This window comes from Oreochromis aureus, linkage group 22 (genome assembly GCF_013358895.1).
Source record: "Oreochromis aureus strain Israel breed Guangdong linkage group 22, ZZ_aureus, whole genome shotgun sequence".
In the NCBI taxonomy this organism is placed as follows: domain Eukaryota; kingdom Metazoa; phylum Chordata; class Actinopteri; order Cichliformes; family Cichlidae; genus Oreochromis; species Oreochromis aureus.
The window spans coordinates 19,851,417-19,868,570 of record NC_052962.1 but is presented as its reverse complement, the minus strand read 5'-3'; positions in this window follow the sequence as shown (position 1 = coordinate 19,868,570).

Genomic DNA, 17,154 nt, shown 5'->3' with positions numbered 1-17,154 from the left:
TCGCTGTTGAATCTCTTGAGACGGCAACACCTTTGCCTCTCTTGAGGCGCGTACAATCACAGCATTTATGAGCTCTTTAACGAGCAGCTTTTGTTCCAACAGTAGAGGTTCCAAAGTCACATCACCAGAAGGGTCAGCCACTGGTCCACTTTTTGGCCCCTGTGCTACTTCTGAAACTGATTCCAGACCAGCTGACTGTGGAGCCTCCTGATTCAGTTGCCAGGTGCAGGAATCGGGGCAGCACGCATTGTGCTTCCATTTCTCCTCTATTCCCTGTAAAATTGTCTCCCCCGAGTTGACACTCTCCCCTGGGTCGACACCACCCTCACAGTGCTTATTCACTGGCATGACATCAGACATGATGATGTGAAACAACTCCGCTGTAATCCTGCCAAGTGCCAGCTTAGTGTTTTCATCTGAGCACCCTGTTTCCAGTGCACGGTACTGTTCTTCTGGTATGCTCATAAAGAAGTAAAGTAGCCTGGGTAGAATGTTCATTTTCAAAAGAGCGATACGACCGAGCCAGGATAATGGTAAGGACTTCCATCTCTCCAGATCTAGTTTGACCTGCTCAAATAGGGGGATAAAGTTACTTTTATACATCTGTTGAAAGGCGGGCGTGACCCTAATCCCCAGATACGTAAAGCCCTGTGGGGACCAAGTGAAGGGAAATGGAGAAGGGGCCCGTGGTTTTTGTTTCAGACTGCCCAATGGCATCGCTTCTGATTTATTAAAATTAATTTTATAGCCTGAGATTTCACTAAACTTATTAATAGTTTCAACCAGAGAGGGGATTGATGTTTCCGGCTGAGTCAGCACAACAAGTACATCATCAGCATACAGAATAATCTTATGCTGTCTTTGTCCTACAGATAGACCATGTATATCCGCCTGAACTTGTACTGCTTCTGCCAATGGCTCTATGGCTAAGGCAAAGAGCAAAGGGGAGAGAGGGCAGCCTTGTCTGGTTCCCCTCTGTATCCGGAAGTTGGAGGACCGCACCCCGTTTGTCAGGACTGCAGAGCAGGGATTGTTATAAAGTAGCTTCATCCAGTTTATAAAGTTTCTACTGAAACCGAATTGGTGTAGTGCAAAAAACAGGTAAGACCATTCAACACGGTCAAATGCCTTCTCGGCATCAAGGGAAATTACCACCCCAGGTAGAGATTTTTGTTGGAAGAGCTGGATCATATTCAACAACCTACGCATGTTATTATATGAATTGCGCCCTTTAATGAAACCCGTTTGGTCCTCATTAATAAGCGAGGGAAGTAAAAGTTCCAAACGTTTTGCTAATATCTTGGAGAGGATTTTCAGATCCACATTCAACAAAGAGATTGGCCTGTAGGAGGCACAATTTTCAGGTAGCTTACCCTTTTTAAGTATAAGAGATATATTGGCTTCCCTTAGAGAACTGGGCAAGAGACCCTTTTTAAAGGAGTCATTGTACATATTCAACAGCGGGCCAGCTAAAATTTCTCTGAATTCTTTATAAAACTCAGCACATAGTCCGTCTGGTCCCGCAACTTTGCCAGCCTTCAGCTCTTTAATGGCATCTAATACTTCCTGTTTCGATATGGGAAAATCCAATTTGTGACATCGTCTTCAGTAGACCCAAGATGGCGCCAGTGTGTACGGCAGGCCGTCCTCGTCTCTGTTGTCGATCTTTTTTCCTTGATATTTGTTTATTATTTGTTATCTTTCTGGCACTATGCCCCCCAGATGGTTATGCATTAATCACCTATGACCGGGATACTCTGTTAAATCTTCGTTTCCCTCCCTATGCTGGGTTGGATCAAGGTTGGAATTTGGGAGACGCTACCTTTCCACATATCATCTCTTCCACTGGTTCATACGGTCCCCCTCTCTGCTCCCCGCCTAAGAAGCGCTATAGGAAGCGGGGCAAACGGAGTGGGTTTCGTGTTCGCTTAAAGGCTTACCTTAAAGTATCAGCTGCTGCTAATTCCCTCACCACCGCAGGGGTTATACGACTTCCATCCGCCGGGATCCAACACCCTTCAGGCTGCTCAACCATCGCTGGATCTGTCCGGTCGGTAAACAAGCCTGTCCGGTTTCTCCGGTAATCTCTTTGCCTGTTCGTGTTTGGATTGGGTCCACTAGTGATGGTGTACGGCACAGGCATCTAAGCCAGCTAAGACGTACTTCCGGCAGAGATAAGATGCCGATCTCTCGGATGGCTTTATTAAACGTAAGATCGCTGGTGAATAAAACCTTCATCTTAAATGACCTCTTCCTCACCTCTCGACTTGATGCTCTATTATTGACTGAAACTTGGATTCGTCCTGGTGAGTCCTCTTCCTTTGCAGAGCTACTACCACCGGACTGTGTATTCTTCAGTTCACCGAGGCCCTCGGGAAGAGGTGGAGGCGTGGCCTCCGTTTTTAAAAACGAACTTAAAGTTCGGCAGCTGCCCTCTCCTACCTACTCTAGTTTCGAGGTCCAACTATTGGAGCTTGCCGGACCTCCGCGACTTTATATGTGCTGTGATTTATCGACCACCTAAATACAATAGGTCTTTTATTTGTGAATTTGCTGACTTCTTAGGTTCTTTTTATTGAGTTATGATCAAGCTCTTATCACTGGTGATTTTAACATACATATTTGTTGTGCGGATGACCCCCTAGCCAAGGATTTTCTTGCCCTAATTGACTCTTTTAATCTTACACAGTGGGTCAGGGAACCAACTCATCTTAAAGGCCATACTTTGGATTTGGTCCTCTCATATGCACTGGATATTTCTACTATGGACATTGATAATGCTGGTATTTCTGACCATTTTTTGGTCATGTTTGATGTTGAGCTACGTGCAATTGACTTAAATTCTAAAGGCTGTCATCGCCCTGTACGTATCATTAATTCTGAGACTGTGGCTAACTTCATTACGACCTTCTTAAACTTTGCCCTTTCTGATCCAGACTTCACTGACTTAAACTGTTATACACCTCCATTGGTTGATGATTTTGCCAATGCTATGCTATCCACCAGTTGTGCCATCTTAGATATTGTGGTGGCCCTAAAAAGATGAAACGTCCCAGAACTTCTCATCAACCATGGCTAAATGACACTACACGAGCTTTACGTCGTGTCTGCCGTCAATCCGAAAGGAGGTGGAAAAAACATAGGCTTCAAATATCCTATGACATTCTTTGTAGGAGCCGCTTTCTCTACCAGAACTCCGTAAAGGCAGCTAAAGCAGCTTTCCTATCAGACATTATTGAGACTAATAGCCACAACCCCGAATGTTATTCAAAATTTTTAATTCAGTGATAAATCCCTGTCCGGACTCTTTGAGTTCGGCCTCTCAGGCTCTCTGTGAACAATTTCTTAATCATTTTAGTGGGAAAGTTTTATTACTGAAGGCTTCACACTCTCACTCTCTTGTGCTGAATCCCGTTCCGGCTTTAGGATGCATGTCCACCTTTTCTCACTTTGAGCTGCTATCACTCCCCACTCTTAAGGGAATAATTGAAAAACTGAGAAACTCGAATTCTGTGCATGATATCCTTCCATCCCGAATTATCAAGGAAGGTTTTGAGGAAATTGGGCCTTGCATTTTATTCTTAATGAATTTATCATTGTTTGTGGGCTGTGTCCCGACTGCTTTTAAACATGCGGTAGTGCACCCGTTCTTAAAAAAGTAATTTTGATCAGAAAGACCCTGCCAATTATAGGCCAATTTGAAGCTTCCGCTTTTATCAAAAATTTTAGAGAAAGCCGTCTTTCTCCAAATACAGGCTTATTTAGTTGCAAATAATATCACAGACAAATACCAGTCTGGTTTTAAGCCTCACCATTAGGGATGGGTATCGTTTAGGTTTTATCCGATACCGGTGCCAAACCGGTACTTTTGAAACGGTGCCGGTGCTTAAACGGTGCTCAAACCGGTGCTTAAAGAATGGAGAACACAAAATTGGTCCAAAACCTCTCATGTTCAGCTGGTTTTTGTAAAAGATAACAATGTTAGCCTTTTCTGCAGCTATAGGGCATATATGGTGTCACTCTTGGCTGGAAGCAGTGCTTAAACAATGGAAAAAACACAAACTTTGTCCAAAAACCTCTCATGTTTAACTGTTTTCCACTTTTTCTTTGGTCATTTTAGCCTTTTTGGCCAGGGTGAAGGGAGTATCTGCCATCAAACAAGAAGACAGCCGCATGTAACTACGACGCTGTTTGCTAGTTCACCTTACATGCATTAATGTAATAACGTGGTTAGCGTACTCAACGTTAATTACACACGAACATGAAGCTACTCACGCAGAGGAGAACGGCTGCTGCTGCTGCCATCATCATCCGTCATCATTTCTGCTACGCTGACAGGGCTAGGGGCCAGGACTCTACTCTTTTGGGGGGATGTTGCTAACTCCAGGTCCGCTAACAGGCACCACACCCGCAGTAGATGTGCACGGTGTGAGGTCTCGCAGCAAGCTATCAAACACGGCAAATTTCTCGGCTTTGAAAAACCCCTGCTATGTGTCGCCAGGTGTTTCATCAGATTTGAGGTGTTACCTCCTTTGACAGTATCACAGTATCAGCTTAAAGCACTTGTTGCAGGCTGCTGAGTTTGCATCTTTTGCTGTGAAGTACAGCCAGACTTTTGACCGCTTCGCCTTGGGCATTTTTAATCTGTAGCTCTGCTCTGAAAGAACGTACGTACCTGGCCCCGCCTACTATCCTCGGAAACGTAAAATGATTGGCTAGAATTGGCTCAGGAAAAAAAAAGCACCGAAATAAAGCACCGAAATGTGCGCTGCTTTTCGGTCTGGTTACTACCGTTTATGTCAGAACCGGTGCCATCATGGCACCGGACACCGGTACCCATCCCTACTCACCATAGCACTGAAACGGCCCTGCTAAGAGTCTATAATGATCTTCTTACATTTGCTGACTCTGGTCGCCCTGCCGTTTTAGTTTTACTGGATCTGTCTTCAGCCTTTGACATGGTTGATCATAATATACTCTTGATGAGGCTAGAGCATGTTGTAGGCATCAAGGGTTCTGCCCTTAATTGGTTCAATTCTTACCTCACTGACAGATCCTACTCTGTTGTGATAGGAGGATACTCTTCCTCTGTTGCCCCTCTCTGCTGTGGTGTGCCCCAGGGGTCTGTCTTGGGCCCTTTATTATTCTCTTTGTATATGCTACCCTTGGGCTCCATATTTGAAAAATACAATATTTCCTATCACTTTTACGCTGATGACATTCAAATCTACTGTCAACTGACTGATGATTTGTCAGCATCACTGAACTCTCTGTATGATTGCCTGAGTGAGGTTAAAGATTGGCTGTCAGAAAATTCTCTTGTTTTAAATGAGAAAAAAACTGAAGTTATGTTGTTCGACAGCCATATTCCTCGAGACCAGCTTGTTGCCCTGCTGGGGCCCCTAGCTAACTCTCTCTCTGACTCTATGCGTAACCTGGGTGTTTATTTGGATAGCTCCTTTAAGCTCGATAAGCAAGTATCATCTGTAGTTAAATCTGGTTTTTTCAACTGCGCCAGATTTCTAAAGCTAAGCATTATATACCACATAGGGACCTGGAAAAACTTATCCACGCTTTTGTGACCTCCAGGTTAGATTATTGTAATTCCCTCTACTGTGGTCTCCCAGCCTTCTCTTTGAAGGCTGCAACTCGTTCAGAATGCTGCGGCTCGCCTTCTTACTGGAACTAGGAAGTTTGACCCTATTACTCCAGCTCTTGTCGATCTACACTGGTTACCAATCAAATATCGTATTGAGTTTAAAATCTTGTTACTCACGTTTAAAATCCTGAATAACACTGCACCCAGCTACCTCACTGATCTCCTTAATTTGCACACCCCTTGTCGTGCATTAAGATCATCAGATCAATTACTTCTGGCCCAACCTAAGCTTAGACTGAAGACCAGAGGCGATCGTGCCTTTGCTTCAGCTGCACCCAAACTTTGGAATAGCCTCCCTGCTTCTATTCGAGCCTTGGATTCTGTCCAATCCTTTAAATCAAGATTAAAAGCATATCTGTTTGACTTGGCTTTCCTGACCAGTTAACACCCTTTTAATCTTTTAAATTTTAATCTGTTAAATCTTTTATTAGATTTTATTAAATTTATTATTATTTTTTATTAATTTTACTGCTGTTTTTGTCTTAGCAGATTTTGTATTTACCTAAATCTCCTGGTCTGTTAGTGCCTCTATCCTGTCTGTGCTAGTGCCTGATTTGTACCCTGTTATTGATTTATGTTGATTCTACATGTTACTGTGAAGCACTTTGGTGTGCCTTCGGGTTTTTAAATGTGCTATATAAATAAAATTGTATTGTATTGTATTGTAATTTGAGGTTCTGGTCTTCAGACACCCTGGGAAGATTAAGAGGGGCAAAAAATACATCTAATAGGTCTGCTGTATTCGTCTGAATTTGCGGTGCATAAAGGTCTTCATAGAATTTTCTAAATATATTATTAATACTGATGTTGTCAAAAAACTGTTTACCATGTACATCTTGGATTGAAATGATATTCTGAGAGTCTGATTTCTTCTTAGTCAAGTAGGCTAAGTATTTCTCAGGTTTGTCACCATGTTCACATAACTTTTGCTTAGCAAATCTAATTTTAGTCACTGCATCTTTCGTCAGTAGACAGTCTAATGCCGAATGTAGAGCATAAATTTCTGTGAGTTTGCCCTTAGAAGGTTTTTTAAGATAATCGCCTTCTGTGTATTTTAGCTTGGATTCCAAAACCTTCCTTTGCTCTGCTTGTCTATGCTTTTTCCCTTTAGTATGTGAAATGATGAGACCTCTTGAGTAGGCCTTTAATGTCTCCCAGAGTAGCGACGGGTTATCCGTGGAGGGTGTATTAATTAACAAGAACTGTCCAAATTCCTCTGTGAGGTAGCCTGTCAATCCAAGATCGTACAGAATAGAGGGGTCAAAGTGCCAATGTCTATCCTGGGGGGCTGGATTCCTGACATTACAATGAAGGAAAACTGCTGCATGGTCTGATATAACTATATTACCAATTGAGCTAAACGTTACTGATGGCAAAATAAGGTTTGGGACAAAGAAGTAGTCAATTCTTGTATAACAAGTATGTACTTTAGAGAAAAAGGTAAATTCCTTATTTGCAGGATGCTGTGCCCTCCACACGTCGACATAATCCAGTTCCCTACATAAGGTAACGAGGGTCTTGGCTTGAGGTGAAAGAGATGGTTTACCCTGAGGAGATTTATCCAAAATTGGATTAAAACGACAGTTAAAGTCCCCTCCAATGAATGAGTTTTTAACATTTAAGTCCACAAATTTTGTGAAGGCTGTAATCAAAAAGTCTCCCGGGTGACCAGGGGGACAGTAAATATTCATAATGGCAATTTCCTCTCCGTATAAAACACCTTTCACATAACAAAACGACCCTCAGTATCCCTTACACAATCAAGAGGTGTGAATGGTAGATTAGATCCTGATCATTTTAAATAAAGGATACTTGATATACATTCTACTGTAAGGTTGGAAATGTATTTTCTTCACCCTAAAATATCTTTTGAAATGTATTTTGATTTGAAACAAATATATTTTCAATTTCAAAAATATGTATTTTTTTGAGCACCACAAATACAACATATATTTACCATATATTTGAAATGTATTTTGGGCAGGAAAAATGTATTTTTTACCGTATGGGATTTTTAAATACAAATTTATTTTGCCCGAAACGCCAGAATCGCAGGTTAAACCTCACAAAATTTCAACAACCACCAAACAGCTAAAACAGTAAATGAGAGGAGGTACTGGGATCTGCACAAAGACGTAAACACAAAGTGCGGACCCGCCGACAGATCAGAATCAGTGAGATGTCGCCTTTCTCTCCCGACAGCATGGACACGTCGGAGCTGAAAGCCGACAGCTCACTGATTCTGATGTTTCGGTGGGTCCACGTTTTGTGTTTACGTCCCATTTGCTCTAGATTCTGAAGCTGGAGGTTTTATTTCTTTCCAAACAATATTGACTGAACCAGCAGCAAAACAAGATCCAAACTATGCTTCACATTTCGCTTCACATCAACATCGTCATGAGTTCTCTAGTCTACCGTTGTTTGCAGCGCTGTTGGGCGCTGTTTTTTTCCCCCTTTTACTTACTTCCGACAAGAAAGTCTCATTTCTGCTGTTCAATAGGCTACTAAACAAATTTAAACTTTAAATGTAAAAATTTAAATTATGCAAAATTACAAAATGCATAGTTTGCTGATGGGTGATAAATCATATATAAAATGAAAAAACATGGCATAAAACATAATGTTCTTAGTGCCTTGAAACTGTCATTATTACTCATTGAACTGGGTTTACATTCAGCAACTTCAATTTTCCTTTATAAAACACTAAAAATAAAAATGATTGTAAAAAATATGAAAAAACCCATAATGTCAGTTTTCTGTATGACTCCTTAGCACTCGCTCACTCTCTCTCAGCCTTCATCTTCCCGGGCTGCTGTGACGCAGTGCTTCGGATTACCGTAACGACTCTAGCTATTTCCCAATTCATAGGGGCCGGCCTGGTCCTTCGAAGACCGAAAAGGCCGGAAGTGCGAGGTTGTGAAATTGAATGGTCTAGCCTTCAGAAATGCGTCACCAACTGTCTCGGTGGAGTTTAATAAACTCAGCCGTCTGCTCCTTGCTATCTAAAATATAACAGGAGACTGGAGTATATTCTCGACCATCTCACACTTCTGTTTAATCAGTTTTCTGTTTGATGTTTATTGAGCTGCGTGAAAACCCCAGAGGAAACCACCTGAGGGATTAATAAAGTTTTATTTAATCTAATTTAATGTAATCTAATAACTTTTATCTCAGCCAAACTGATTTAATCAGGAACAAATGAAACACTGAAAAAAGCCAAACAATAACATTTGTAAGTTGAGTGACTTATATATCATGTTTAACCTCAGTAGCGAAAGACCGCAGGGGTTTGAAAACGATGTGCCGGGAGTCCGCTGCTCTCGCCGGCTCTAGTAACCCTTGAACCCACGGCTAGCTATCAATCTGGTGGGTAACAGACGTCTTCGAAAATGTCAGAGCACTTTTGCAAATATGTGTTGTCTTGATAAACCGAGCAGATATTTGAAGTTTACACAGCTACATTCTCACCTGTTAAAAGTTTATTTTGTGACCCAGAAAGAGTAATAAGAGTAATATTAAAACTAAGCAGCTGCCGCCATTGTTAGAAACAGGAAGTGGCTGGGCCACGCTATGAATTCTGGGATATGGTGGGCCACGAAGGATACACCCGACCCATCCTTCAAATTCGGGGAAATGAAGGACGTATTTGTCGGCTGCGTTTGGAGCAGCCTACGAATTGGGACAGCCTTCATTGCCTGGCTGTGGGTAATCGGTCTACAAATGCGGCGTCTGAAGGATGTGGCCTAGGTTTTGGGACACAGCTCTAATCAGCCAATCACATTGGAGCATGCAGACATAGTCAAGATCATTTAAGTTCAGACTAAGCATCACAAGGTTGAAATGTGATTTAAGTGACTGCAACAGCTTACAAGATATGGTGTGCAAGATAACACACCATGTCGCTAAGCTCAAGACATCTTGAACATGTCAATGAGTTCACTGTACTTAAATCAATGGAGCTGTTCCACCACCTTTGGGATGTGGTGGAACGGGAGGCTCATATCATCTGCAGCAGCTCTGTGCTATCATATCATTCAATAGTCATCAGTAAACTCACTGTCCTACCAGCTCTGTGTTTCTTATCATTTTAAGGTATCATAGATTAACATGTTTATTGCACTCAAAGAAACACACCCAAGAGTATTAACTGCCACCTCTGGCAGTTTTAAATGCTTTTACACAGCATATTTGTGTTCAGGCAAAATGACTTCCCTGCGCTCTGTATACAACTTTGGCACAACAGCCTACATCCTGAGATTTACACAGTCTTGAGCTACTTGTAATTATATCCGGTGACAAAGGCGACAGTGCTGCAGCAGCCAACAATGACAAGAGCCAAGATGTCTGCTTGATTGGTTTTTGAAAGACCCACTGAAGAGAATGCTGTCCAGCCTTATTGGCTCCCAATCGTGGGTGTAGGTGTTGTGCAAATGTGTGTGTGTGTGTGTGTGTGTGTGTGTGTGTGTACTAGTCACTAGCTTGGTATCCCCTGGGTAACCAAACCCTACATTGAGGCCGATGTTATCCTGCATGGCATTGCTTCCTGCTGCAGTTGTTCTGTATAATATAGCAAACACTTTTTCAAATATTGAATAGAACAATCAAAGACAAGCCAACAGCATGCACGCATGGGGCTGAAACACACACACACACTAACACAATGGAAGCATGAGTAAACAACAATATGACGGCGTGCTCACGCCCCGTTCATGAGACTGAGAGCTTTCTCACTCTGAAAAAAACAGAACACACATCATGAACACATATGACTTAAGTTTCTTCTGTGTCTTTTAGAAATGAAGAAATTCAGATTTAAGGACTCTTATGGAGAGAGTTAAAAGGCTTATCAGCCAAAAAAACCCCCACTTCCCAATGATCTGTAATACTCAGTTATCAGAGGGTTATCACAGTGGCATCTATTTGAATTTTCATCACAGCAATCATGAGGTAAACAGCATAAATACAGAGTTCACGTTACAAATAAGTCCAACAGGAATGCGTCAGTTACATAAATATAGCTAACCAGTCTAGTTTCCTAGTAGAAAGAGCTTTAATGCAGGAAAAGAGCCAGGTACAACTTGTTTGCAGAATAAGCTTGGCGCCACAGTTGTATTCAAATGAATGAGGGAGCTGCATTTTTTAAAGCAGGGTTACTGCTACTTTTAAAGGTGGCCTAAGGCCCAGATGGCCATGAGTTGAAGTACAATACCAAGACTACTTATTTTCAATGCCGGAGCTTGAAAAGTGGAGGCTAGTCAAGTCACTTGAAAAGCTTCTTTTTCACATCCTGTTCAATGTGGGAATATTGCTTAGTTATTTGCTATTTGTGTTGCAGTCGATACAAAAGGAACAAAGGTCGAATGGTGGGGTTTGCATGTTGTACTTTTAAGCTAACAGTGGAGGCAACAGCTAAGCTGATTATATGCCTGTTTAACAGGCAGAGCCAGCCCACGTCTCTGGTTCTGCAATGTTGGCTTTGCATATAAAGTCAAACTCCATTATAATGACTTAGTTTTTCGACCCAAGCAAGTGCCATTTTGTTTAAAATGACCAATACTAAGCCAATATGCTAATAAGTTTTAGCTAGCACTGGTGTTAAAAAACACAACCTTAAATAACAACAAAAATAAATTTACAGCTGGCCATGAAAACTGCTCTTATGTAGCTAAAGTTTTGTATAATTAGGACATGGTCATTTACAAAAAAAAGCACACAGAGTTCGTTTAGTACATGTTTAAGATCAACAAACATTAGCATCTCCCTCTGAATTAGAATATGCTAATCAAGCTAGTTGCTAACCAGCGCTAACATTAGGTAACGCCTCTGCTGCTCTTCCCTTTGGCTCAAATTGTCACCTCAGTTTAATTAAAGTGTGCCAAAATAGGGAGTGGTAGCTGTTAGCTGTTTGTTAAGTCTAAAAACAGAATTGTTTTTAGACTGTTACCACTGTTAGGCAAATATATGTGTCAGCTGTGACAGTCAAGTGGTGTATGGATATAGCTTGCTAACCAGACTTGTTAGTATTAGCTGATAGCGTGTTAATGCTTATCCAAATATATCACTGTTTGTTCCACCCCCACACCCCAAAAAACAAGTGTCTTGTTGACGTTTTTTTAATTTTGAGCAAAGTCACTGATCTTACAGTCAGTCTTCAGAAATATAATCTGCATTTTGTCTCGCTAATCCTCCTCCCTCTGTTAGAATTTGTGGTTTTGGAACTCATTCTTTTGCCATCTGTATCGTCATGTGTTGCATGTGTCGTTGATTTATTTATGAAGTGTTGTTGAATAAAATCAAAAGCCAGTAATAAAGCTTTGTCTTTTTTCCTAAAATCAATAAATGACTACAAAGCTGGTGTTGAACAACAAAATTGTGACGACTAAAGTACACTTTTCAACACCAACACGGCTACAAATTTGCATATGCAAACATATAGCGATAACCATCATGTACACAAACATGTACCGATAACTGCCACAGACATATACACAAACATATACAGACGCGTGCAGGAGCAAGCGTGTTCAAACCAGCTCGAGCTTGTGGGAAAATCTGTACTCGTTAGTAACTGACTCCGCCCTGCTGGCTCCAGGAGTTTACAGCACGCACACACTCTCACACTCACACACACACTCACAAGATGAGATAAAAGCTATCTGAACAGCTCTCTGCTGCCTTTTTAACATTCTTTGTTTATTTTCAGACTATTTTTGTCTTTGCCTCTCATATCTCTTTCTCTCATTTGTATGTTTGTTTCCTTTTTTTCCAACAATACCTTTTTTGAAAAACCGCTCATCGTCATCTAAACTGCCCATGCAATTTTGAGATGAAAATGAACCAACAATATATTCAGTGTTTGGTAGATAAGATATTATTTACATGAAATTAAAAATGATGTGATGCGTTTTCTAATGTTTTATAGGTGCATAAACTCTACAGCTTGCTGATTCAGTGCTGAACTCCTGATGGTGTAGGACATCAAAGGACATTTCATATCAATGCCACTGTACAGAAAATCAATCACCCACCCCAATCTTTACTTTTTGTGTCCTAAATATGTATGACTTAAGTGTGAGAATTGAAATAAAAAAGAAAACGAAGGATTTGCCACTGATGACAACAGGATATCCTCCTACAGGGGCACCAGTTTTCAAAGGATAACTACAACACGCTCCTGGAAAACAGAAGCATTTTGTGTATGGGAAGCCGCCGGTTGTCGTGGTTGATGGTGACTGCTGCACGGTGGCGCCTCGCTGATGCGTGAAATCAAAAAGCAAATGTGGCTCTGGTGCTGTGTTATCCTTAATACTTAATATCCTAAAAATGTTTTACTGCTGTTAAATCTAACCCAAACCTTTTATCCAAAAAAACAAACAATGGGAGTTGAGATTGTTTTTCTTTTACTCCACAGCTCCATAGGCCCCAGTTCACTGAAGAGTTTCGACAGTGGGAGTTCTTCCCTACTGAGAAGTTGTAAGAACCCAGCTTCAATACTGTAGCTGTGAATAACTCTCTACCCGAGTATTGTTTTTGTACCTAAACCTAGCACCCAGTGGCAATTCACAGGGTCCCCCCTCCAACCAGGATCCATCATCCATTCATTTGATAGACACAATGTAAACACAGAACTCTTGTCAATATAGCTTTGCATCTAAAAGTCAACTTATGTCCTTTGTAAATGCAATTTGGAGCTAGGAAGCACACCACATCAACTGACAGCTGTTTTGAAAGGTTTAATAACAAATGTTAACGAGTTATTGGGGCAAGAAGTGAGTGGTATGGACTAGATAATCAGTGCTGGAGCAGGGGTGGTGTTTCTGTTGGCGTTAACAGCAGACAAGTGGAGTCTGCAAAGTTTGTAATTACAGTTTGAGGCCTTACTTGTAGATTTCTTGAACAGGTGTTTCAGAGGGGCAGTTGGCAGGCAGGTGGTAATCCATTGTAGCACAAAGAGACCCAGTGGAGCATGTGCAGGCAGGTGAGTGGTAGGTTGATCCTTTTGCTTGTGACCGGATGATCCACTGAGGTAGGTAAATTTGAGAACTTGGGGTTCGAGATGACAACTGGGGAGAGGACGCAATTACTGGGCGGAAAACACAAAAACTTGTAAGAAACAAGGGAGGCCTAATTACCTTCACTATGGCAACAACAATCTGGCAGAGAGTAGCAGCACCAGCAGTTAGTGGTCCTATGCCGCAAGTCGACTGGTTAATGAGCAACAGTTGCTAGTTAGAAAGCTCTGGCACATAACTCTACCTGAGAGACAGAGAGAGAGAAAAAGACGGGGAAAAAATGCAAACCTGCTCGAAACATAACATTCAACAGTTAAATACCAAAAAGTATTGTCCAAGTTTGCTGAGTTCTCCTCCAAATTACCCAAAGAAAAAACAACAGGTAAAACATTAGCTTACAAATGGCAGAGGCCATGTTGATTGTTATAATACCGACCAAGGCCAAGCTGACTGGTTGTGAAGTTGTACTGTAACTACTAGCTTCTATTCTTGGCAGCTATACTAACATAGCTTCCTGTTAGCTATGCTAACAGGTCTGCTAGCATCACGGTTAGCAGACCTGGACTCACTATGCTACTCTAATTACCAAAATAACTAATGTTAAAAATCAAAGTAAAGTGAAAACAAGGAACTCTTTGACGCTAATGGGCTTTATTCAAATGTTTCTCTCTCACAGTAAAGCCCTTACAAACAGCATTTAAGTATTTAGCATTATGTTAAATCATTATTAGCCGCTGCGCTACTAATGTCTTGCTTTTTCTTCCCTCCTTTTTTCCTTTCACCCCCAGACGGATAACTCCCCTTCTTTTTCACTGAGAGGTGTTTGTTGTTGTCATTTGGTTTGTTTCAACAGAATTATGCATGCCACTTGCAGCTGAAGTGAAGTGAGTGGAGTCATGTGGGGTCCCTGAGGAGGGTCAAGTATCTCCTTGTCATTGCAAACTTTACACATTGCCACTGCTGCAGTTTGAAGTTTGTCAGCCCTCAGGGGGCCTCCGGACCCAAGCAGTTGCTTGCCGTTTCCTTTCTCCTGAAGCGATTTGTACAATTTTTGGAAGGACTGACAAATTGTGTCGTTCTGTACATGAGAACACAAAACATTTATATATTATTTGAGACACAAAGTCACAAACAACTTTTTTTTTGTTTGCTTTGATAAAAGCTTGGGAATGACACTTCAGCACTAGAGTACCAATATGAGGTGTTCTTCAGACACCCTGACGTGGCGGGGTTATACATTTAATACTCAAACCTTTCAGAAATACTCAATCATATTTTCATGTTATCATATTCTCGTTAAATACCTCTGCTAATCTCTTCTTTCCTAGAATGAAAGCATGCATTGGTTTGTCTGCCACCTGCTCCCGACCCATAAACTTTGACCTTTACACCCGTTCCCCTAACAAGCCCGAACAACCGCCAGCTGACACCACGTACACAGAACAGCAACAAGGACACGGACATGCTTTTCAGCACATAAACGGACATACTCTCACATAGATGCAGTGGCACAGAGAAAAACAAGTACACACACGCAATCACCACTTTTCCTTATCATCACTGTTCCAGCTCCTCCCTTTTATTATCACACAGCCCGAGGCTAGGCAGCATCCAGTCTGGCTCGCATTCAGCACTTCCTATCCCCAATGAACAGCCATTTACTGTTCAGCTCACAGTTATCAATTACCATCATCGCCATTATTACCGCGACTCTTCCACTTCAAAGCCCCCATCAAAGGCGTCTCATCGGGGACAACTTTCACATGGGATAAAGATTTTATTTTGAAGTTTTCATGTACAAAAACAGCAAACAACACAGATAACTGTTTTAACTTTGGCGTTAATTTTCATTCCAAAATGAGTTATCTGCTGTTTGAAGCATGTGACGCCCTCGTTTGTAAAGCGATTACTCGCTGGAGAAGAAAGAGACTAAAGGGCTGGAAGGTTTGTTATTCTTCACGTACGCTATTTTTTATACAATATGGGTGTGAAATGTTTACAGTCTGGTTCATGAAACAGGTGCCATTCAAGCAACAGTATAAAAGTGCCGCGTACCATATGCACAGAAATGTATAGTCCAAATAGACACTTTTGAGATATCGAGATATTTTAATATAAGAAAAAGAAATATAGTTTCAACAATACATCTTCATTTTCTACATGATAAAGAAATGCTTATTGGGGCTTAAATTGTAAGAAACAAATGTGTAAAATTACAGAAACAGTTCTGTTAGCTCTTTATGTAGACTGTGCTGTAGATAAAATGGAAGATTGGAGGATTATCTGTTCTTGTTTAAAAATGTGAACCAACTGTAAAAATCACAAATTTCTTAGTAGATAATGAAGAAACAGGAAATCTTTGTGATTGTTACTTATTTAGTTCGTGTAGTATGAATGACCATATGGGAGGCTTTTATTTTATTGTGAAAAGCTGTAAAACTTATTAAAATAGGGTTAAAAAATATAAAGTTTACGTCCTTGCTCACATTTTCCATGATTGGGCCACATTGGATTCTTTGGCAGGCCAATTCTGGCCCCCAGGTCTTATGTTTGACACCACTTCTTTAAAGTGCTACTTTTCTTTGTCTCCTTCCTCGGAAAACAAATGTTAGTGCTTTTGATTTGCACAGGTTACTTGAGTAGTGGACTCTGGAACTGCCATAGTGAAAGTGGAAAGTCAACCCAGCCAAAGAAAAAGAGGCCGACGGTCAGAGGAACCAAAGAGCCAATAAAAAGGTAGCCTGATAGAAGCTTTTTGCCCTCTTTGCAAAAAATAAAAAGAGCAAAGAATCAAACTTTTGGCATTTTTTTTCTGGCTAGCCTTTTCTTTTTTAAAAAAATTATTTTTGATATTTATAATAAATGTTTAAAATAAGTAAAATCAAAGCTGTATGTGTGACAATGTTGTGCGCCTGTTAAAGGGGTATACTACATAAAGACATTATGTCATTAAGATGAGACTCAAGCAGGGTCTTTATGCACAAAGCTTTTTAGCGAAGAAGAGAAAAGAAAAAAGTAAGTCATGAAGCATCTTAGTCATGAACGGCTAAACGAGTGAGGACCAGGACTTCCCACACTCTGAGACATTTAATGACTAAGCTGCAGCTTTTTAATCAGAGAAGAAAGTGTCTGAAAGACAAAGTGTACTGCAGCAAAGGTGGACACCATGATGACACTCAGCCACGCTTTCTCATAGTCTGGTTCACTGAACGTTTTGGAGGAGGATCCAAAAAGCAACAGATTGTTATTAATTACTGAGTTCTGTTTTGCAAGTTCACAACATCACTGCATGCTTTGAGTAACAGGCATCCCACTCTAAGACTTGCTGCTGGTTATATTTGACTAAACTTGCCACAGTTATACCAGTGCTTGCACAGCTGTACAAAGGAGCCACAAGTCGAACGCTCTCCTTCATGTGCTCGATCGGTTAAATACTACAAAGAGGACGGAGAAATATCCTCCACATGCCAAACAACTGGAAAA